The sequence below is a fragment of the Cheilinus undulatus genome, linkage group 21, assembly GCF_018320785.1.
Source record: "Cheilinus undulatus linkage group 21, ASM1832078v1, whole genome shotgun sequence".
NCBI classification, from domain to species: Eukaryota; Metazoa; Chordata; class Actinopteri; order Labriformes; family Labridae; genus Cheilinus; species Cheilinus undulatus.
Genome location: NC_054885.1, coordinates 29,503,223 through 29,526,875, shown reverse-complemented (window position 1 = coordinate 29,526,875; position 23,653 = coordinate 29,503,223). Strand labels below are relative to the sequence as shown.

At 41.1% G+C, this 23,653-nt stretch overlaps 1 long non-coding RNA gene across 4 annotated transcripts in view; it reads left to right on the top strand.

The window, feature by feature from the left end:
* LOC121529633 overlaps positions 1–23,653 on the top strand; it is a 111,823-nt gene that overhangs the window by 71,691 nt on the left and 16,479 nt on the right. The window contains exon 7 of one of the 4 annotated variants that reach the window (XR_005993587.1): positions 17,182–17,293. The exons of the other annotated variants lie outside the window; for them this stretch is intronic. This is a non-coding gene — a long non-coding RNA (uncharacterized LOC121529633). Of the gene's footprint in view, positions 1–17,181; positions 17,294–23,653 lie in introns of those variants that run through there. 4 annotated transcript variants of the gene reach the window in all.

Sequence of the window (23,653 nt, the reverse complement as noted above, 5' to 3'; positions counted from 1 at the left end):
TCATACTCATGCTCGTATGCACATGATGTAAGCATATATTAATGGAGTGAAACCAAACATCATCTGGTTTTTGACCTGTTAAGTCCCAGAAGGAGAATACTTAATATATGATCAGTGGGTGGACATCAGCTCTGAGAATTTCCCCACATTTATTTACTTTCTTTTTTTGATGCTGATATTTATTTTAAAATACAGCTTTTCATCCTTCCTCTAACTTTGTTCTTGGGGGTCTTTATTACAAATGCTGAATCTTTTGCATAAAAAGCAGTCTCTGGTTTCCGGACTCTTCTTCATTGCATGCTCTTGTCTCGTTTGTGTCTTTGATGATGCCGTTGGGAGCTATGAGCAGATGGGTTTCAAAAGGCCAACTTCCCAAACAGGATATAGATGATGTGTAGGCCCGGTGCTCTCTGGAGCCGGGATCAAATGGTGTTCTTCCACCCCCTGCTGCTCCCTTTTCTTCTGCAGGGTGGGGTCCGGACGGACGGTCTGAGGAAGAGGAGGTCTTCCTCAAGTGTGCTTCAAGGTCATATTTTCACACGCGCTGCATCCTCATCACTTCCTGTGAGTCATCTGGATGTCATTAATATCTCTACTTCTCTGACTTATCTCTGATAATGACATAGAATTTGAGTCCCTTTAGTCCTGCTGCACCTTATTTTGACCCATGCATGCAGAAGTCTTTAATTATTGTCACAGTTGCATATATAATAGTGAATGGAGGCCCTGAAACCATGCTCGGGCTAACTGCGGTATAAAATGCATACTTCTGGTTTGGGCTTGAAAGAGCAACTCTTGTGTTTTCTCTCAGAAGTCCAGAGCCAACGTCAAATATTGACATGGATTTGTTTTGAACAGTCTCTTTTAACCAAGTTTCAGCCATAAAAGTGTGTCAGATTCTGGGACATCTGTCTCTGAGGGGATTAATCTGATAGATCCGTTCTTCACTGTACACTTGCATGTGTTTCAGCATATCTGCAGCTGTTATTAAATACAATGACACTAGAACAACACTGAAATCAGAATATGCTGGTGCAAGGGACAACATGTCATACATTTTCCTCTTACATTCATGGCTGTTTCCACACGTCTTTATAATTCATTCTTAAGCGAGGCACACACAAAAATCTAGTATAGTAAATCTAGTATGTGTGCAACAAACACACCACATCTGAACAGATTCATTCACCAACAACCAGAGACTCCACTCTTAAAACTCAAAATGTTACTTTTGAGGCAGAGTAACAAGCTAATGCGGCTGGCTATTAGCAACCTGCTACATCCTTACCAGTTTCTGTTGAGTTCCCTCACTTGTCGATTTGGCTGTGTTACAGGACACGTTGTATAAACCCTTGTGTTGTTGATACAAGTTCAACAAGTTTGTTCTTCATTTTTTACATCCATCTAACTTCAGGTTTGCTTTCATTGCCATGGCTGTGTTTGGTGTGCTTCCTCCTTTAATCAGCTAAATGTATAGAAATGCTTGAAGGCTTCACATTGGCTTGCTGGTTAGCACTGATGCCTCACAGCAAGACAGTCCCCGGCTTGAATCCTCATTAGTCAGGGTCTTTCTGTGTGGAGATACAGATGTAAAGTAATAAAATTTGACATTACAAGTAGCATCACAGTAGCACTTGTGCTAGCGTCCTGTCTAACAGTTTCTTCATTTTGTGGGTGAAAAGTGTTTCAACTATCATTGAGTCCTGATGTTGAAATTATATATTTTTGCCACTTTCTATAAGGTTTAACCAATTTTTCCACCCATTTTTGAAAATGCCACTATTCTTTAGTTTTACACAATTTTTAACACTTTATCCACACATCATACCAATTTTTGCCACATTTTGACTCCTTTCTGCCTCTTTAAACTTGTTTTTGCTGACCTTTTTTTATCCAATTCCACCACTCATTCTGGTCATCCCACACTTTCATGCCATTTTTGCCACTTTTTAACCCCTTTTATCACTTTTTCCTTCTGTTTTGCCATTTTCTACCAGTTTTTGCTGCTTTCTGTCACATTTGGTCTCTGCTGACCCATTTTCCCACTATCAACCCCTTTTTACCACTTTTATGTCCCTTTTTGCCTGGTTTAACTGCATTTCACTGTTTTTTAAGCCCATTTCTGCCATTGTAAAACCTTTTTTCCACTTTCCAACTATTTTTTTTTCCTCTGATGACCCATTTTTGCCTTATGAAAAAGGCACAAAAGCTGACATAAAAGCGCTGATGCTCTCCCGCTTCAGGACTTGAGGAGACATAAGCTACAGGAAATGTATTCTGGGAGTGTGTAAGGCCAGAAGGTGCCATTTCCAAACACTTTTTCTCCCATATAATTCGAAATGCATCCATGAAACAAAAATGTTGGCTTCGTAAATTTATCTTGTGGAGTTCATTTTTTGTTGGGGTGACTCTTCTTTCAAAATAAAAACTGAACGAGAGAGGTGGGTTATAAAAAAAAGAAGTTCAATACAACCATTTTCAAAATGTAAACCTTTTTTTCTTCAAACATTGTTTCCTGTTGTGTTTGGTAATATTAATGATGTGGATAGGCACATTAAACAGTCTTACAGGATGCAACAGTCAGACTATGTAAAACTTTTTTTAAGTATATATTTGGGTGTCTGTGCCTTTCTCAGAAGCACAGGACAGTAGACAGAGTGAGAAACTAGGAACAGAGAGTGTGGGAAATGACATGCAGGAAAGAAGCAACAGGCTGATTTGAACCCACACTGCCAGCTTTGATGACATGATCCTCTACATATGGGGGCACATGGACATAAACTCTAGGCTACTTGCACCCCAAATTGTCTGAAAATGCTTGAGCTTTCCATCCTGAAGATGAAATCAGAGGAAAATGTCCACCTGTGAATATGGAAACTGTACTGGACAGATTTCTCTGCTTCATGTGGCCTCGTCCAAAGTGGGCAAAGCGGCTGAAGCATGGTTGATAGGAGGACCTTGGAGCCCAGACGGAGGAGGAGGAGTCATTTTCGCATTAACAGAATCACATTTGGAGAGAGAAGCAGCATTCCAGGACCTCTTTATTTGATTAGCAGTAATGTCATAAATGCAAGAATGTACTCGGATAAATGGCAAAAGTAGCTGATGAATTAGTTATCCCCGTCAGCAAATACCCACACTAGTTCACCCTCCCCATCCCCGTCCCCCGTCCCACGGGCCACATTGCCTCCTCAATCTGCAATATGGAGCATAATTATACTAATTTCTCTCAATTGCATTAGTGAGGGCCTGGAGAGAAAAGAAAGGCTGTCTTTCTGAGCAGGAGCCTCGACTATGCAGTAAGCCTCCCTGCACCTCAGAGAGCAAGTACAGGGGGAGGCAACATGACCCCTGCTCACCCCCTCACCCACCCCTCCTCATTCGACTGCACTGCTCTCTCCTCCTTCATTCCCTCCAGCTCTTGTCCCTCTTTTCTCACTCCATATTTGCCTCCCACACCACGTTTCCATCTGATGCAAACTGAAACAAAAAAGAAGTCCTTCAGTAGAATTAGATTTTTTTTTTTTTTCAACATTTTTGTGTTTAATCTTATTTGCTGGAGAAACATAACTATGCATGTTCTAGTTTCTGTTTCTATGGGATCTCTATCAACCCTTTAAACTTGTGCTCTAACAGTCCCATATTTTATCACTCATCTTTAAAATCCATTTAGAATAAAGCATCCCTTCTTCAACAGAATAATCCCACAGAGTTGACATTTTTAAGCTTCTTTGTGTGCTCACTTGCATTACTTTTGCTTTAACATGTCACATATCAGGAGGTTGTCTGTGTCACACAACTTAAAATACTCTAGTTTGATTGTGGTCAGAATGATGCTTGGTATAAGGAGAAGTTTCCAGTAATGACCACTATTTCTGGATTAATATCATCTCGCCATTTTTGAGGGTTTTTAAAATACAACAGAAATGCAATAGTAGAATACACGAAAGAGTATTAAAGTCTGTAAAGCAATGAAAAGATAATATATTTTAAGGATGTTGGCACACCTGAATTATCTGGTGAGGTTGTTCCAAAATAAGGAGGTGCTTCCCTCTTTGGCCCAGTTTATTGGATATACAGTGTCTATAAAAAAGTATTCACCCCCTTGGATGTTTTACCTTTTTATTAATTTATAAGAAACAATCATAGTCAATATGATTTAGCTTTTTGGGAAAAAAAAAAAATACTACAAAAACCTCTTCAATGTCAGATAGTAACCAGATTTTGATGAAGAAATGTAAGGTAAAATAAGTGCTGAAATATTTACCCCCTTTAAAGTTATCAACCTAATCCAACAGAGGTCCAGCCAATTGGTGCTAGTAGTAAATTGGTGCTTAAGGAATATGGCACATGGGCAAATCTGCCTAGATCCGGCCATCCTTATAAACTGAGTGAACGTGCAAGAAGGAGACTTGTGCAAGAGGCAACCACATCACCTATGACTACTCTGAAGGAGTTAAAAGCTTCAGCAGCTGAGATGGGAGAGGGTCTGCATACAACTGTTGTCCAGTCAAAGCTTTATGGAAGAGTGGTAAGAGAAAGCCACTGTTGAAGAAAACTCAGATTAAATCTGGACTAGAGTTCACCAAAAGGCATGTGGAAGACTCAGTGGTCAAGTGGAAGAAAGTTCTTTGATCTGATGAGAGAAAAAAGGTGTATTTTGGGCATCAGACAGACATCTATGTTTAGAGGACACCAAACACTGCACATCACCACAAACACACCATCCCCACTGTAAAGCACAGTAGTGGCAGCATCATGCTGTGGGGATGTGTCTCGGCAGCTGGCCCTGGAGGGCTTGTAAAGGTAGAGGGTCTAATGAATGAAGCAAAATATAGGAAAATCCTGGATGATAATCTTATTCAGTCTGCAACAGAGGCAGACTGAATTAAAGGGGGTTATTTTCCAGCAAGACAATGACCCCAAGGATACAGCAAAACCCACACAGAAATGGTTCAGAGACAACAAGGTGAATGTTCTGGAGTGGCCGAGTCAAAGCCCAGACCTCAGTGTAATAGTCACTCATTTTAAAGTGATTTATTTCTCTAGCGCTGCAAGAAAACTGATCTATACAAGAGGGACATTATTGCACGTAACAGTTTGTTCCCTGCCTCTTTATTATGTTGATACTGTGTAACATCAGGCAGTATGATTCCTGCTTAGCACTATTTCCTTTGTCATTACCTTCGAAGTGTAGCAGGGAAATTTCACCGCACATATGACAGGACAATACTTCCACACCATAGTCCACTCTAAACAAACACTGGTCCATTTTCCCGGATAGTCCAGTTTGTTAGAAGTGGTGTGAATCATACAAACTCTGGTCCACTTTCAGGTTGGGTCTTGGTTCACTTTGCACCTGAGGGTTATTTGGACAAATAATCATTTGCAACAAAACCTTTACTCGGTGTGGCTCCCCAGTCATCAGAGTGGGCATACCTGGTTTAAAGTCAGGCTTTGAATTGTCTAGGTTGTCGTCAGCCTAAAAAAGCAATTCAGTCACTTCTAGTTTTCAGTTTTTTATACATCTTACAAAGGTTTTTGTCTCTATGTAAATTATCAGATTTGGCTTGCACAGACTTTTAGCAGGGATTTTCGACTCAACGAATATCATGACCTGCCCACTCAGAGTAAATACTTAGATAATTTTCTGATGCATTTACATAATTTCAAGAATTTCCTCCCTGTTATCAGTATTATAGACTCTTCTTTGGATGCCTGATCATTTACAGTGCAGTCATCCCCTTTATTAATCCATAAATACAACCTGCTAATACAATCTAACAGAACTGCTCTCTCTCTGTTTCCCTCCTGGTACTCCATGACCAGGTCACACCAGACCAACCCGGTGGATGAGGGACTCTGGGGGACCGCAGGGTGCTGTTAGTGGGAACATGGCCTCAGTTATGAAAGGCGCCATTGTCTGGTCTGGCTCGCCAACATACAAAATGAATAAATCAAAGAGGAGAGATCAAGAGTGGAGGAGAGGAGTGGATGGAGGGAGCGGGAGACTATCTGACATCTGCATTTGTTACTGGGCATTGAGCTCTGGAGGAATGTTGTTATCATCCACCCCCAAATGTTGTAATGGTGAAGAATTTTGAATTGAATTATAATGAGGTTTGACCTCTGATCAAATCTACACCTCCTGCATGCCCCTGCCAATATACTATAGACTGAAATCAAGTTCCTTCTGTTCTGCAAAACCTAAAACAATTGAGCTGAATCTGTTAACTTCATGTTCAAACATGTGTGTCCACCTGGATTAAGTCAGGTATTTTGGGTGGACTTGTCTCTATTTGTGTTGATTTGGTTCAGAGATTTACTTTTGATTTCTTCCCTCAAACAGCCCTCGTCACTGATGTTTCCTAATGTGGTTAGGCTTGGGCATACAGTCAATCTTGTTTACGTATTAGTGCTCCAACCACAAATAGAGAAGACAAGACATGCATTCATTCTCTGAAAATCCTGCAAATATAATCATCCACAAATGACCGCCATAAGTGAACATCAATCACTGGGACTTTCCTATCAAATAGTCAAAGGATTAGCATGGCAGCAATCAGTTTGGTTTTAGGAACCCAGGTGTCCATGACACTGAGTCCAAGAAGATTGTATTCATAGTACATAGTATTCCACTTTTCCCCTGAAATAAAAACTTAGAAACTACATGAATTATATCAAATGCACATGTTTATGGTTTCCGTGAAACTTTTATTGTCTTAACTTGCATGTTGAATGGAAATGTTGTAAGACTCAGGATGCAAACACTTTGCCTTTGGTGTGGATGCCCACCCTGGTCAGCTCAGTGCAAGTGCTGGCACTTATTTTAAGCCTATGTCAGGCATTGTTTAGGGGCAGCTTTGACTAAATAGTAGACTTGGTTGTCTCTTAATCAGACATTGTCAGCTAGAAGGTTGGTGGTTTGATCAGCCAGCTCCCGCAGTCCACCTATTGAACTGCCCTAGGGCAAGACACTGCATTGAACATAAACTTTTCTAATTTGCATAGATAGCAGTGTAAGAGTGTGAAGTATTAGTGCATGAAAGTGAGTACTTTGAAAGGTTAGATAACTCCAGAAATGATATTAGAACAGTCATTTTCCCTTTCAGTAACCCACTTAGACTTTATGTGCAGAAACAATGCAGAGATATATGAACACATTATCAGGGAACAGTGCTGGGGGTCCTGGTTTAGCTCAGTTGGTAGAGTAGGTGGCCATTTGAGGCTACAGTCTTTGATGCACTGGTGGTAGGATCAGTTCCTGTTCCCAGCACTGCTTGGTACATATATCTTCTCTATCTCCTCATATATCCTGCCTCTTGTCAAAGAATATCTTTAAAAAAGGAAAGAATGGAAGTGCCTGAACAGATACTATAACTAGAATAGTTCTTTATGATACTAAATTTGAAAAAGTTGACCAAAACTTCTGAGTCAGCACACCTCAATGTAAATCTAAAATATAGTCCTTAAAATGTGACTTTTCCACCCTAACAGAAGTTTGAAAGTCATTCTACAGCATCTTTGGCAGGACAATAAAATCAAACATGGAGAACGGTGTTTACCTTGTTTCCACGGAGGTTCTTGATTGCCTGCTTTCAGCCCTATGGATCTATGGCTGGGCTATGTTTCTTTTACAAGAAGTGTGTATGTCTTTATGGCAGTAGTTCACACACTACCCTTCAGCTACAAAGAAGCCAGTTAGCCGGTACTCTCTGATAAAGTGGCTGAGTTTAACCCTGAATTTCCATATACAGCCTGCGCGCTGAGCACCGAAGCGCCGCGGGTTTGCTCCGACCGAAAGGCGAGTGACCTCGCCCACTGAAAGTGAGTCTAGAGGAAGAGATCACGGGAGAACTGCGAGTTCACGCAGGAATAGCATGTCAACAGCGGACTATTTTACCTTTTGGGGTTAATTTATCATCCTTTCCGGTATAAGTCCATTATATTATTGCTTCCTCCATAGAGTGAGTACATTAGGAAGTTAAAAGGTGAATGTTTGCTTAAAGGATCTGTGGTTTTATGCAAAATTCTTTGGCTAAATATCCCCAAAAGTTAACTTTTCCTCGTCAATGGTGCTGTTGTAGCTCTGTGACCCACTGACCTCTCGATGACCCTTTGCTCTCGCTGCAGGATGAGACATAATGTTGATAAAGTGATGATTTACGATCGAGAGTCTGTGCATTGTGTTTTATTTTGAAAGAACTGGATGTTCTACACTTGTGACTTCCATGGTTGGTGCTTTCTGAACGACAGTGAATTTACGAGGTTTGGCAGCGGCCAGCGCTGAAATAGACCTGCAGCGTATCTGAAACGAAGCGGAGTGTCGGTCCAGGCACGTGCCGCTGCCGGTCTAGAACGCCGGCTATGGAAATGCTCTGATAGACTAGAGAGGGAGCGAAGTACTCCGCAGTTCGATTCGCTGGCGTTCTGCGGCGCGCACACTGTGTATGGAAATTCGGGGTAAGAGATGGAAGAGAGCCAAACGATGACCCAAATGAAGGCCACAAGCTATAATGCGTCTGTTTATAAAGTTATTCTCTAAACTTCTGCTATTAGTGAAGCTTTCTACACTGGTACAATATGTCACAGGAAAGATGAACACAGAGTGAGTGCTCTCCCGGTTTGTGCTTTTCAAAGTAAAAGCCCAATTAAGCATTTCTTTGGAGAAACCTCCTTCGTATGTACACACTTTTATATTGAAAATTTACCAGCACAGTTCCACTATACACTGAATCAAGTCACTTGTCGAGAGGTTTATTGTGGTGAAAGTTATGAAGAATTACAAGGCTTTGGTAGCAGAGAAACACAGAAAACATGCAGTACATAGGTGCCTGGTGTGAGTCTTGATGGTGCATGCAGGAGTGGAAGTGCATGGCAGTTGCACACACCACAACATGCTACAAGTCTGAAATGGGCATATGGGGGAAATACATAACAGCACTTTGCTGATTGACAACAGTGGAGTTGCACTCAGAGACCTTCGGCAAAGTGTGAACCAAATACCTGCATACTGTTGCTTTAAGGTTGCATTTACAGTTTACTGATGTAGGCGATGCAAGTTGCAACTTCTCTGCTTTATCAAATGAGTTTTCCAAAATTCTTTTTTACTCATTGAGGGCTTCATATATTTTGTATCACTTTATTTATATTTTTTGTCCATTATAGAGTTAAGCTAGAACAATTTAGTAGTTTGATTGGAATGTATTAGCATCTGCCTTTGTCTCTAACAAGCCAGTTATCTAAATATGTTTTAGAACATTGCCATAGCAAAGCTCTGCTTACATTGGACACTAATCTGCTGTCAGTTAGTGTAAAACTTTACAGTGTTGTGGGACTCTGGGATTGTAAAACAGGGAATGTGTACTTAAACAATGCAAGCTCCAAGTACACAAACAGTGCTGCTGTGTTTTGTCTGCTTCTCATTTTGCACAGACATCTTGCCTCTGTTGTGCAGTTGCTTCTTTAAGGGTGGATCACTACCATCATCACCATCGCACCGCCACACCTCCACCTTTGCACACAAGGCAAGGTGTAACAATGGCAAAATATTCCATCCTTGTGCATGCTTCCCAAAAAGGGACAAAAACATTTAAACCCTGCTTTGGTGACATGTGGGGGGTAACTGGTCTATCAGTCTTTGGTCAGCCTCTGTCTGACCTCTGCTTACTTCAACCAGTGCAGACTGGTCTACTGCTGGATCCCAGCAAGCAAGACAGCAGCTGGCTCTCCAATTCAGTTCAGCACAGTAGCACTTCGCTGCTGCTTCTCATCCCAGGTGTGTGTGTCTGTGTGTGTGTCTGTGCTTAAACGGTGTCTGTACAAAGGGTGCCCTGTGTGACCCTGTGCATCTGTGTCTGCCTGGACAAGCTCCTCTGTCCTGCTGGCTGCTCGCTCCTCTCTTCAGTGTTGACAGCACGCTACAGGTGCCCAACACATCTGGCCCTTAACACAACCAAACACACACTAACATACATCTAATATCTGCTGATAAGTTGAATTAAGATTAAGGCCTCAAAGGAACACGCTAACAGAATCAGCAGGAACATAACAAACTGCCTTCAGTTGCTACTTTAAGAAGTGAGAGAAGTTTTTTTTTTTCTCTCTTTCTGCAGGGCTACAAATGCCTTCATTATTTGACCAGGCCACAAGTTCATGACCAGACCTCCAGTCATTAATGAAAGTCTGTGTTTGGGGAGGGATTCTGAACAGTCATCACACTGTTTTTTCATCTCTTACCCCCTCTACATCTTTCAGTACCAAACACATCCTGCACATAATCAATGCTCTGTCCCACTGCAACCTCTGTTTGCTAACTCTGGACAAGTGAAAAGTTTGTTTGAAAGAAGCCATTTACTGGCGTTTTTGTAGACTAAAAGAACATTTGTTATTCATTTGGGAACTTCTGAAACACTGCAACTATGCAGTTGCAGTTGTGCATCAGTCTGTGGCTTTCTGTTTAAATGCACTCTGTAAATTTTGTCACCAGGGGTCCGTTAATGAAAATGGTAACAAAATATGATGTCAAGAGTAGAGGGGAATTATGGGAGGGATTCCTGACTTCTACAGCCGTCCGAAAAGAAATTCCAAATGCAACATAGTTGAGATGAATAAGGGAGGCTTAGGCAACAGAACATGCTGCCAGTTGCAGAGAGTTAGCATGATTCATTCAAAGTTAGCAGCACAAAGCATGAATTAGATATAGCAACAGCAGTCTTTGACTTAACATCCTGTATTTCCATGGAAACGATAATAATTTGCAGAGTAGACATGTCACTGTAAATGTTTCAAAAATAAAGGCTTTCTCTGTGTGTAAGATTTGAGGAAATGTTGGTGCTGAACTACTAAAATCCAATCCATCTATCCATGGATGGCCTACCCAGCCAAAACATCCATCCATCCCAGACATCCTAGCTTATCCATCCCATCCCAGACATCCTATCTCATCTATCCCATCTCAGACATCCTATTCCAGACATCCATCCCATCCATCTATGCCAGACATTACTCTCTTTAAAAGTTTCCACAAAAATTGCTCTCTCTGGCTGCAAGATTTGAGGAAACGTTGGTGTTCAACTACCAAAATCCAATTCAATCCAATCCATCCATCCATCCATGGATGGACCTCCCATCCCATCCATCTATCCCATCCCAGACATCCTATCCCACCCGTCCCACTCCATCCATCCCTCCCCAGCAATGTTTTCCAGGGGAATTCTGGAGCGTTTCCAGGCTCCTTTCCAAGTTGGACATGCCCAAAAACTTCCAAAAGTTGGCAACTAGCATTCTGATTAAAAGTCCAAACAACCTCATGTGATTGCAAAGGAGCACCAGCTAAACTCCAAGGTCCCTCCAAAGCTACTCACTGTGTCTCTAAAGCCAGGTGCACACTCTGCAATTTCCAGCTGACTTTAAAACAATCATAGCAAAATATCAGCTTACACCGTGCAACTGAATCATTTATGATGCATGACTATCGTGAACGATTACTATGCTCCCACTAAATGGTGCAATAGTTGTGCACAACCTAGTGCACCCACTGTACGAGTAGTCAGGACATACTGTGAAAAGTCTCATGTCAAGTGTTTTTGACATTGTTTGTAGCTTGTTTGAAGCATAAAACACATGAAGCCTTTCTCTTTCATATACATAAAGTGTTTACCATCAATTACCTAGACCATGGTGCTTTGCCATAGTCTAATTTGCCTTGGTCTGCTATGCTGTGATCTGTTCCACGCACATGAGCCATGCTGTGCACACAGAGAACAGCTCCAGAGTGTTTGGAGTGGACAAACGTGCGGTACTTTGTTAGGGAGTTTGGGTAGGGTAGTGCTGTACATTAATTTGATAAATATTCTGGTAATATTCTCATCTTCAGTGACAAAATCTCAGCAGTTTTAGTAGTGTCCATGTGCTGTGTAAGGGTACAGTGTAAAAAAAGTTTAAATTCATTCAACCTTTATTTAATCTCGAAGAAATCATTGAGGGTGTTCCCTCATTTTCAATGATGTCGAGAGTACAACCAGTAAAATGCATCAAAAAGTGATACAAAGAATATCAACAAAACAATTAAAAACAGTTACATTCAAAAGCTGAGTAGTTCACAATCATAGTTTTAAACTGACCAATAGGGACAAGCGCTTGCAGTTTAAATGTTGTAAAGCATTCCAGGTGAACGTAGCAGAGAAGCTGAAAGCGGTTCTTCCAAATACAGAGTTTGCTGGAGGAACATCAAGCATCAGGAAGTTACTGGATCTGGTTGAGTACTGATTGTGAGACTGATTTAACAGAGATGTGATATATGATGGCATGTTACCAAGTAGGGCTTTGTAAATGAATAAGTACCAATGCCTGTCACGTCTTACAGACAGGGGTGCCCAGCCCACCTTTTCATATAGAGAGCAATGATGAAATGAACATCTTTGTTTTTTCAGGTAATGAAAACTCAGTACAATTTTATTAATTTATTTAAGGGGCTTTTTGCCTTTATTGCAGAGATAGGACAAAGAATAGCGCCACAAACAGGGATGAGAGAAGGGGTGTGACCTGCATAGGGCATAACCTAACCACTAGGCCATCGGTGCCCCAAAAGTGTCATTTCAAAATGCTTGGTGCTGCTGCTCAATGCAGGGGTCAGTGGTAGCTGCAGCTTTTTAAGCCCTCCAGCCCTCCATGTGGGTCCTGTGACCAAAAACTACTAACACTGCTGATGCTGCATCAGTCTGCCTATAAATGTCAAGCTTCATTCTACTCACAGTACGGTTGGGTCAAATATAGTTTTTGTTATTTTTGAAATAAATGTAAACATTTCAGTGCAAAAATAATAAATATTGTATGTTTCACATACTTATGATACAATTTCTAGGCTCTTATCTACTGATTTCAATGTTATGTTAAACATTGTGCTTTATCAAGTTTTTGATGTTATAGTTTTGTGGATAAGATAATAGAATGTGGTATTGATACAGTTTGACTTGCCTGATTTAACCCAGATAAGATGCAAATTGCAGCATAAGACATTCCCTGAGCAGAAGGAGAAAAAGCAAGCTTCAGCTTTACACTAAGCTATGCAAATAAATCATGTAGGTGGGTCAGTCAGTTACTTGGTAACAAACCAACAGTTAGGTCACCCGGCTTTGGTTTGCACTTCTGTTAACCAATGACACTTCATGCAAAGGCAAGCCAGGGGTTAGCCAGTTTGCAGGTGCACTTCCTCCTTCACCTGGCTGGATATTTGCATGAGCACGTAAGGAGGAACCATCGTTTGTCACCTGTCAGAGGAGTCAGCCAGCAGCATGTTTAGGTTTAAATATCTTCCTCATTCACCTGTGAATTGGATCCCCTCTGGTGTTTTTATCAGAACCATTCCTCAAGAAACTCTGCGGATCATGTTTCTGTGGTTTACCCTAGAAAAACACCTTAGCTAAACTTTTGCAGATAAGCATCAGTTACAGAATCAAGCCTCCTGACTGAGCTGGCTTTTCTCCCAGACTGTGCAAAGTTTGTTATTACAAATCTAGGTCCAGCAGGTCAGGTCACAGGACATGACAGTTGGCCAGCGGAGAGCAGCCTCTAGGCTAGTGTAGGTCCCCTCCTCCCTCGCCCACCTCTACTTCTCTCTCTCTGGGTGGCCTGTGTTTACGAGCTCCAGGAGCAGGTCATCACTGCTCCGAGAACATGGCTGCTGCAGAGGGACTGTTGCTGGGTCAGCCCTTGAGCAGCAACCAGGAATTTTTCCTAAATGAGCATCTGTACATGCACGCTCGCTGCTATGTGTGTGCGTAAATTGGGACTTCCTGTGTGCAGCAGTGCGGGGGAACAGAGCAAAGATGGGGGTGAGATGACCCCCGACCCTGACCACATGTCCTGGTCTGTGTGCTGATCACCCACACTTCCGCCTGCAGGGCCTCTCTGTTCCTCTCTGCTCCTCTCTTGGGGTCTGAGAATTCTCCCAGCTCATCAGCACTGTCATGTTTCAGCATTAGCCTCATCTGTATCATCGTCACTAATATGTTTGTTGTTTGCATTGTCTCACAGTTTTATCTGGCTTTGTTTAAAGTTCTTTTTCCAAGTTCAGGAACACACTAGATGAGTCGCTCGCCAAAATGTTTGTGCAGATTGTTTCTGAGCTAAAAAAGACATTTTTCTCAGAAAAAGATTCTATTTGTGAGTGTGAACGACACCTTGGTTCCATATGCACCAACCTACTGTGGGTGAGACATTAGTACTATCACTTAGAAAGGCAAGCAATGATATAGTTTCACTCAATTGACAAATTTCTCTCAAACTTAAACTGAATTTGCCATTTTCTCACCCGTCATTGTCAAAACAGTTCATAAGAACTTGTGATTAATTGTTCCTTTAACTCCCTTTAAACTAAGTTGGTGCAAATGTTGTGATGACTGAATGAGTTTTGTCCTTCCTTTCCTATCAGAGTTTATAGATTTAAAATAGTGACTTTGTCCTAATAATTAAAATATACCATTTTTTCAGACTGAAATGTCTAAATTTATTGAAATACAGCTATTCCTATGTTACTATTTTTGAGCTTAGATTTTAAATCAACGGTTTTCAGAGCAAGAGAAATTCTACATTTTTTCAGTTGTAAAAGGACATGTCAGGGCGGCCACCATGACGATGCTGCTGTCTCAGACACAACGCATCCTTCCTGAAAATGTTGGATGTTACATCAAGATTTCTATTAAAGGAAGCATTATTCCCCTTCTTGTTCCCAACTTTTTTAACACTTATTCCCTCTTATTTCCATCTTATAAACTACTTGATGAACACTTATTCCCTTGTAACTCCCTTATATCCCACTTGATGGTGAGTTTTTTCCACTTTTTCCCCACTTTTCCCCCCTTTAATTCACATCAACTGCCACGTATTCCACACTTACTCCCTCATGTGTTCCTTCCTCATTCCCCCAATTTAGTCCCTCTGTATTCCCCACCTACTCAGAGCCAAATTATTCCACACTAATTCCATACTTATTCCTCCTAATTCCCAACATATTTTCCACTTATTCCACTTGTATTCCATACATTTTTTCCCATATTCCCCCACATTTTCTTTACTTATTCTCTCCTTATTCCCCACCTATTCAAAACTTATTCACCAAATTATTCTACTCTCATTCCTCCTTATTCCCAACATATTCTCCACTTATTCCGCATGTGTTCTGTAGCTTATTCCCCCATACTCTTCCTCTTTTTCCCACTTCATAACACATTTGTTCTAACTTATTCTACACTAATTCCCTACCTTTTCCCACCTTATTCCCAACTCGCGTAGTCCACATTTATTCCTCAATTTACCCCCCTTTTCATGCTTATTCCAAATCCCGGCTGTTTTTTCCCTTTCTTACTAACCAGCTTATTCCCCAAATTTTCCCCTCCTTATTCCAAATGTGTTACCCAACTTAGTCCTCAACCCCCCCATACCTTTCTTGATTACCACTTATTCCCCCTTATGTTTCTGTTTTCCTCCACTTAGTCTCCTTTTTGATTTTACCAGTTTTCGATTTTTTTCCCCATTTATTCCCAGCTTGTTTACTATTTATCACCCCTTATTCCCCGCTTTTTTCTGCTTTTATTTCTCCCTTATTTTCCCGTATTTTTGGTTAAATTATAACACATTTATCAACCTTTTGGTCCTTGCTAAGAGCAGCTAGTATAAGCATTAAAACAATGGTGAGGGTTTGTGTTTAATCATATTGTTCAATTTTACAGAAATTCTTGCTATTGGCTAGCTGAACCTTAATATCAACTCTTGAGGATTACCTTTATAATTTGTCTATGATTCATTCATTGGAGGAACTTCAATAAATTCCATTTTTCAGATTTTGTTACAAAGTTCAACATTAAATGGATGAGTAAGAGCTTCAAGCAGCATCTAGTTTAGAAAAGCAGCAATAAAGGAGCTTTTTCACAGCATAACAGTAAGCATAATCTCTTACAATATGAACACAAACCAAAATAATCATACAGGTATAATATTTTTAACTGACTTGATTCAATTTTGGATTTTACATTTTGTTTGCCAAGTTTCCAGCCTCTCCATTTACGATCCACTGTGAGTGCCTTGATCACTGGTGACCTTTCAACCCCTTAGCTTCCCTGGGAACACCATCATTCCTGTCCTCTCACTCACAGAGCCGTAGTCTCCAGCCCAGGGCGAACCTACCACAAGGCTTTCTTTGACGAAGCCTAATGAGAAGTCTGTGGCAACCAACATGGAGAGGTTAGCTTCCTTAACTGCTCTCCTTATCGGCCAGTGTATCGAAAAATTATTCAATTATATACATCTCCTCTTCCCGAAGATTATGTCCACTCCCGGCAGTGAACACTATCCAACTAATGGGGTTAAATACAGTTAAATTATATAATCACAGAGGCTGATAAAGGGGCCAGTATGTGTGTTGCCAGGACGCTCTACTCCATGATCTCAATTCTGGTAATTAAATGTAGGGGTCTGCATTTTTGTTTATTGGATTTATTTTGCCTGATTAGCCCTGGCATTGACTGATGGGTAAGACAGAGGTGGTGGTGTGCTGGTGGAGACAGAGAGGGGTCTGGCGTTATGTGTGTGCGTGCAATCCTGTTGCTGCTATTTGCCCTAAAAGTTAAAGGTCAATAAAGATGTTATCAATCATAAAGCCTGCCTTCCTCTTTAACAACTCTCTTTAAACAAACACTGAAAGCTTCTTGCTTTTACGCCTTAATCAGAGCTCCTTATGTGCAAAGCCAGCACTAGTCTGGTGTGAGCGTGTGTGAGTTTGCAGTGGCATCGGCTGTGTTTATTTGGTCAGGGGTGTCAGACAGATTAGCTGGTGTGTTACAGGTGCTATAAAAGTTGTAGCTTTGGACACGGCTCATGAACAGTATAATGACGCCGGGCTCAGGTTAATCTCACCCTGCCTGGCTCCGTCATTGGGTCGCTGGCCTGTTTTTTGCTGCCGGGCAGGGCTCAGGGCTAACAGGCAAGCAGAGACGACGCAGAAGGGAGCAGAGCGTTCCAACATTACGCCTACAGGCAGAGGCCGGGAAGCAGGCCAGAGAAGGAGAGAGGGAAAAGAAATGCATTTGTGACCAGAACGGTGTTGATTTCTTATCAAAGAGAAACTCTTTTACAATAATTTCTCTTCCTTTTTTTAACTGTTCTGCTGTCGTTTATCTACAGATGCAGCTGGATCAAGAAACAAAAGGGAGGATTTAGCACTCAGCAGAGAGGAGCTGAGGAATATGCAGGATTAGAGGAGAAAATAGTGATGGAAAGCCGCTCAGCAAGTTCTACTCAGAGGAGGTTAGTGTGCTGAGGAGGCCATGCTGTTTATCTTATTGGCCTTAAGGGGGAAGAGCTACAGAACATTTGTTCTGGATATATGGAACCACATAGTCTGTGTTTTATTTGTGGATGATACTCCGCTCTTTGAGTGAACATCATGAGTCACAGATCTTTGTCGCAAACTGTCACACCAGTTAGCTGGCGCATTTATTTTAGCCCTAACCTGTCGCTCCTCGTTACGCACATGATCAGTCTACGCTAATGTTTTCTGTTACCAATTCTTAGCTCATTCTTAGCTTTTTGTCCAATTTGAAAATCTTAATTGAGTATAACATGCTGCAGAGAAAACTTGTACTGCCTTGGTTGGGGGACTGCCAAGCTGTCAGACGTTGCTCTTTGATGAGGTAGTGCGTTGGCGCAGCCAACAGACGGGCTGAAAACTCAGGTGTAGTGTTGAACCGCAGTGTTAACGAGGCACTATGCTGGTGTAATCCAAGTAATTGTTTATTACAGGCCTCAACCTATGGTATATGTAATTACTTTTGGGTTGCCCTTGCCCTGTAAAAATCAGTTTTGCTTCCTGTCTGGGTGCCTAACACCACAGAAAAGCTCCTCCTTCCAAAAATGTATACTTTACTGCACCTTGTGAATGATATTACATATAATTGTGGATTTTTTCTGCAAGAGGCGCAGTTGTAAAATACATGCATATGCTATTAAGGATCATTAGAGCTTTTTTGGTGCAGAGCTATTCCTCAGTGACACTCCATCGCCTGCGCCCATAAAACTCTCAGAGCCAAAGCCAGTGGGGGAGGACTTTAAGTGTTGCACAGCGCTCTTATAGCCACTTCCTTAATCAGAAAGCTGGACAAATTGTAATCATTAGCAATGTAGCGAGCATGACATGGGTCTCCAAACTCATTAGAGTGAGTTAGCTGCAGTCGGGAGTTATTGAGAGAGGAAGAGAGGGAGAAGGAAGGTGCTGTCACACACTCACCTGGGTCTGTTTGCAATCAGGAGTTTCAATTAGGGCCTGGCTAAGTGCTGCACCAGCTCGGCTTGCGTCATCTAAAACGACACATGGATATAAATGCATGTGCTCACATACAGGCCGAACAACCCACTCTAACTGGGATTAAAGTTACAAGGATTAAAGACCATGGCAGTCATTCTGACTGTTTTCACATCTGTGATATGATAACTTTGCTAAATTAAAAGTTACAGTCCTCTTGGTCCCCTGACTTTTCCTAAAAGTGTCTACATTTTAATTCAAAATGTTATTTTCAAAAAATTAACTAATGGCAAAGAAAATATGGTCACTTCTACCTAGATAGAGTGCAGATGTTCATTTTGACTGCACTGATTCTGCTGCATTTTTTGCTGCATTTTTCTGCAGTGGCAGCTGCATTGAGGTTGTTTGGCCTTAATGATTATTTTTTAGAGTAAGCTGCCTATTTGACCAAATTTAGATGTTTTTTAGTTTAATCAAACCAGGCTGAGGAGGTTTTATGCTGTTATTACTCAATCAATGTTTGTATAGCACCAATTCATAACTGGAGTTATCTCGAGACAATTTACAAAGATGGCAGGTACTCTGTTTTGGCTGTTATGATAAAGACCAGTGTTATCACCATTAGCACAGCTTCAGCAGTGTTTAGCCCGTTACAGTGACAACATAAACCTCCCCTTGAGGGGCAGGACTGTCAAGCAGACCAGACTCATGTTGGCCCTCTGCTGAAGCAGCACTGGGGTTGAAAAGGGTTAGAGGGAGTGGGAGGAGGTGAGAGAAGAGCAGGAAGAGGAGAGCGTCAAGAGAAACAACAAAACAACAAATGACAGACAAATTTATGGCAGTTATGGATGTAAACTTATCTCCCATTTTGTATAAAATAGCTATAACTTCATTAATGATGTAAGCAGTAAATTAGCAGCCATGATTGATAGAAAACAGCACAATGCAGTATTAGCATTAGCAACTAGGATGCTAATGAAATAGAGAAAACTATTATTAATAGATATAGCAGTAAAGTAGAATTGCTCTTATATTGAATTTAACTGTTCTAGTAATGATGGTAGAAGTAAGGATGATGGTAATAGATGAAGTTTTGTAGACACAGCAGCCAACCTTCGGTGTCCATGATAACACTAGAACAACAGCCATGTTAACTGATCATTGTAATGCTAGTATTAGCAAAAATAATTGCAAAAAAAGTCCAGGTATATTTGCCACTCTGTGGTGCTGATCAAGGGCTGGTTTGAATGACAGTTTCAGGGAGAAGATACTAAGTCATCACCTCTATCCAACTGTTACGGAGAGTGAAACATCAGAAAACACTGTTTTAGCTGTAATTGACATTTCATCATCAGCATAATTTATAAATGAAAGCTCATTATTAACAAAAACATTTATAAAATAAAATTTTAATTTTTATCAAACATATTAACAGTGATAAATGAAAATATGCTTTGACGTAGCAAGTTTCTTTTGCTTAGCTTTCATCATTTCTCCTGTGTGAAACTTTGATGTAGTAAAACTAACATTCTCTAGATAAACTAAAAGCATAAACATCTTATTCACTAAAAATGAGCAAATGGCTGTGTGAGGTTAGAGAGAAAATATTAGTGTAATTGCTGTCAGTAGGTGGTAACAGTACCTCAGTATTTATCAGAAAAGTTACACCCAAACTTTCCAGTTATCAGGGTGACAATTCCAACCCCAGATATATTTTCTATAAATAGTTCATTTATGATACTTGAACATTATTTGCACATGAAAGGGTATCAAAATTGAATGTTTCATCATCAAATCAGATACAGCCAGCTGTTATTTTCTTCTTCTGAGAGTGTAAGATGAATAATTTATTGCAAATGAATGTGTTTTTGTATGGAATGATTATGGTTTTCTGTATGTGATGAAAAATGATATTGAAAAATGTCTACATGAACGAGTTAAAATATGCATTTTTGTCTTATTTCATTAAAATAGATAGTCTTGCACAATAAATGTATTTCTGTTTGTATTGGGTATTGATCAATCGAGATGACAGAGTTTGTAATTTAGCATCTAGCTTGTAGTCTTTCTAGAAGGTTTGGAATGTCTAGTGTTCAACAGATGCATACATGTGCTCAGATGCAGCTCACACTCTGATTCACTCTCTTTGTCGTCCTCCTCCTTTGCCATGTGACGCTCATACCTGGCTGCTAGACAAGGCAGTGAGCTTTCAAGCAGTGACACCTTTAATTCTATTGGCTTTCTTCCCTTTTGTAATCCCTGCCTCTTCCCTTTTAGGGCCTGTTTGTCATCTGTTACTCTTCATCTTGATCATGAAATGAAATAAATAATCAAGCAACATTAAATAGTGACATTATCTTGAGTCAATCTGCTTGTTAATGTAACAGAGGAGCCAAAAACCTTAATGACTAAAGCTGAGAATGGTTTGCACGCTGACACATACATTGGCTCACACATAGAAGAAAACCTCTGAACACACCAACAGACACTGTAAAAATGATTACACACACGTACAGTGCACAAAAGCAGCAAGTGTGCACATCCACACAGCTGCACATGCTTGAGCAGAGCTAGCATCTGTCCCAGAAACATCCATCAGTGCCTCCACATCTGTGTGCTCCAGCCCAAGCCTTTTGCTCCGGCCCCCCACACCCCGCACACGTTCCCCTCAACCGGTCTTGGCCCTGTGCCAACCCCCCCTCGTCCTCCAGCTGAGTGATACATGCGCTAACCTCAGACAGCTATACAGTCCTGTAGCCATTTTAAAATATCCCGCAAGGGAATATGATCCGGTGGGTTTTATTTGAAATGTCTTTTTTGATTGAGAGGGAGATGTGGCACACTTACCATAATGGCACTTCTAATGGGGCTAATGTGGAATGTCTTTTCACGGTAACACATGTTCAAAGCCTTTCTGGCATGCTCTGTGGAGCAGCAAATGCAACCCCGTAAACTATCGCTCATCCGTCTGAAACGTGACTTTTCTCTGTAACTTCATAGGCTGACATCAGCTCAGGGACATCATTGAAACTTGCCGTTGAAAGCGTTGCTAACAGAGTTTGAGACGTTTGCCTTTGCTTGAACTCCCAATTCCTCTAAAATGTAGTTTTTTGGTTAAAATCCTCTTGGTGTTTGCTGGAAAAGAAGGCGAGTTAGATTCCTGTGATGCTGTTGTTGTCTTGTTGTCTTCAATGACGGCATCATTCCTCCCCCCATCTTCACCCCTATCTAACCCCTGCCCCGAGGTCATTAGTCATAAGCATGGAGGGAGGGTTGGGGAGGATTGTCAACAGTACAGAATGGATCCTATTGTTAGCCCTACAGGCCAGAGGGTGCTGTCTCACCCATGGAAGTGTCACCATTTGGACTGTGCTTGCAGCCAAATGTGCTTTCTTGGGTGTCTTTGTATGTGTATGACTATTTTTCCATGTGTGTGTTTTTTCTGCAAAGGCATGTATGTGTTAGTGTGTGTCTGTACGGACGTATCACCACGGCAACTGCTCTTTTTGGTTGTTCATTTCCACCAAGCATGTGATATGATGCAGCCTGACACCAACACATGAGCATGTGAAGCTTGTGTAGCCAATTCTTAAACTTGTTGTCTTCTATCACACTTATCATCACTTCTCTGTCGCTAAAGGTATTTCCTTATGTTGGCTTTTCACTGTGGGGTCGTTGGGTGGCTGCATATGTCCCAATTTGTATTTATGTACTTGTGGTAAAATTAATAGAGATTACTATAATCATATCTGGCAGTGACATGATGTTGGTTCTAAGCCAGCTCTTTCATTCATCCTAGCAAACCCACTCCTCTCTGACTCCTCTCTTTGAATCAGGGCCCAGATTGTTAAAGGCGAGCACACCTTGTTTAAGGAGACCCAGGCCAAGGGGGAAAAAATCAGCCTTTAATAAGTTTGCGAGGGAAAAGGCTCACCCTGCCAAAATGGCAGCCGCCCTGTATGCTGTTCAGCTGGCAGACCAGCAGCCAGAGAAGGAGGGACGGGATTGGAATCCAAGCAGAAAGTAAGAGTGATTTTTCTCCCAGACCTCCTGTTGCAGAGACAGCATGTAAGAACGTGAGGAGAGGAGTGTGAACAGGCTTAGTTAACCATCATAATTCTTTCTCATCATTATACTTACATGCATTGTACTTCCACTGAAAGAGAGGAAAATTCTTTGCATTTCTGCTTGAAAAAAATCAATTTGTACAGCTTAAAATGTATTCACAGTTTCATGGAGTTACAAGAAGAGTTGTCCTGTTTTGATCACTAAATACTATCAACACTTTACTGTGATTGGCTTTATTAAAAGTGACATATCACTCCCCTTTTCCAACTTTAACACAGGCCTCTGTGGTCTAAATGAAACATCTGTGCTATGCTTTGGGCAAAACACAAAAACGTACAGAGAAGATTTTTGGCCCTGTATAAGCCAGCTCTAAACAGCCTCTCTCTGAAAGGTCGGCTCTAGCGTGTCTCTTTAAAGGCAGATGGGTGCCTCATCCTGGTCTTCTCTTTCAATATGACTATAGTACTGCCCTCCTTTGCAATTCACAAACGTAGGTGCAAGAGGTAACACACTGGTCCACTGGTACTGTACAATGTGGATAAATCAACACAAATGTAACTTTGTATGCAGACCAAAAGTTTGTGTTATCTGAAACGTTTCAAAGCTTAGTCTCCACTAGGCTCTGAGTGCCTGCAGCTCACAGTGCAAAGCATTTTTCAGTTTATACTTAACCACAGAATATAAACACACTGGTATTTTAAAGTACTTTTACTTCCTTGTTCACTCTGCCTGTACCCAAAAAATCAATATAGCAGTATATCATCACATACTTCTTGGCGATACCTGTATTGGCAGAGATGTTACAGAACTGACATGGCTGTAAATGCTGTGATTGCAGTTTTGACATATACATTCCTACAGTGCAGCAGGCACTAAACTACATGATGCAACACATGCTTTAGCCCAAAACAAACAAATATAGATGTGAAAGTCTACCAAGAAGACTGGAAGAAACTGATTATTTAAGGTTCTTCAAACACTAGGAAGTAAAGAGTTGGATGAATCACGCAATATACAAGCAAAACAAGGTAAAATATTGCAGCAACACAGCTAACCTCCAACTACACAACAAGACCCCAGGCTGATCAGCAGTTGGCAACAACAGCCAGGCTCACCACTCTAGACCAGTGTGTCATCCTTACTCGCACCGAAAGTTATAGCAGTCAAAATTTCCTTCAATTTTTATACAGGATAAGATGATTACAGCAGTATTTCATGCTATATTTGTAAAGAATTGCACCTGTACAGTTGTACATGATATTAAGGACTTCATTCAGGTGCTTAATG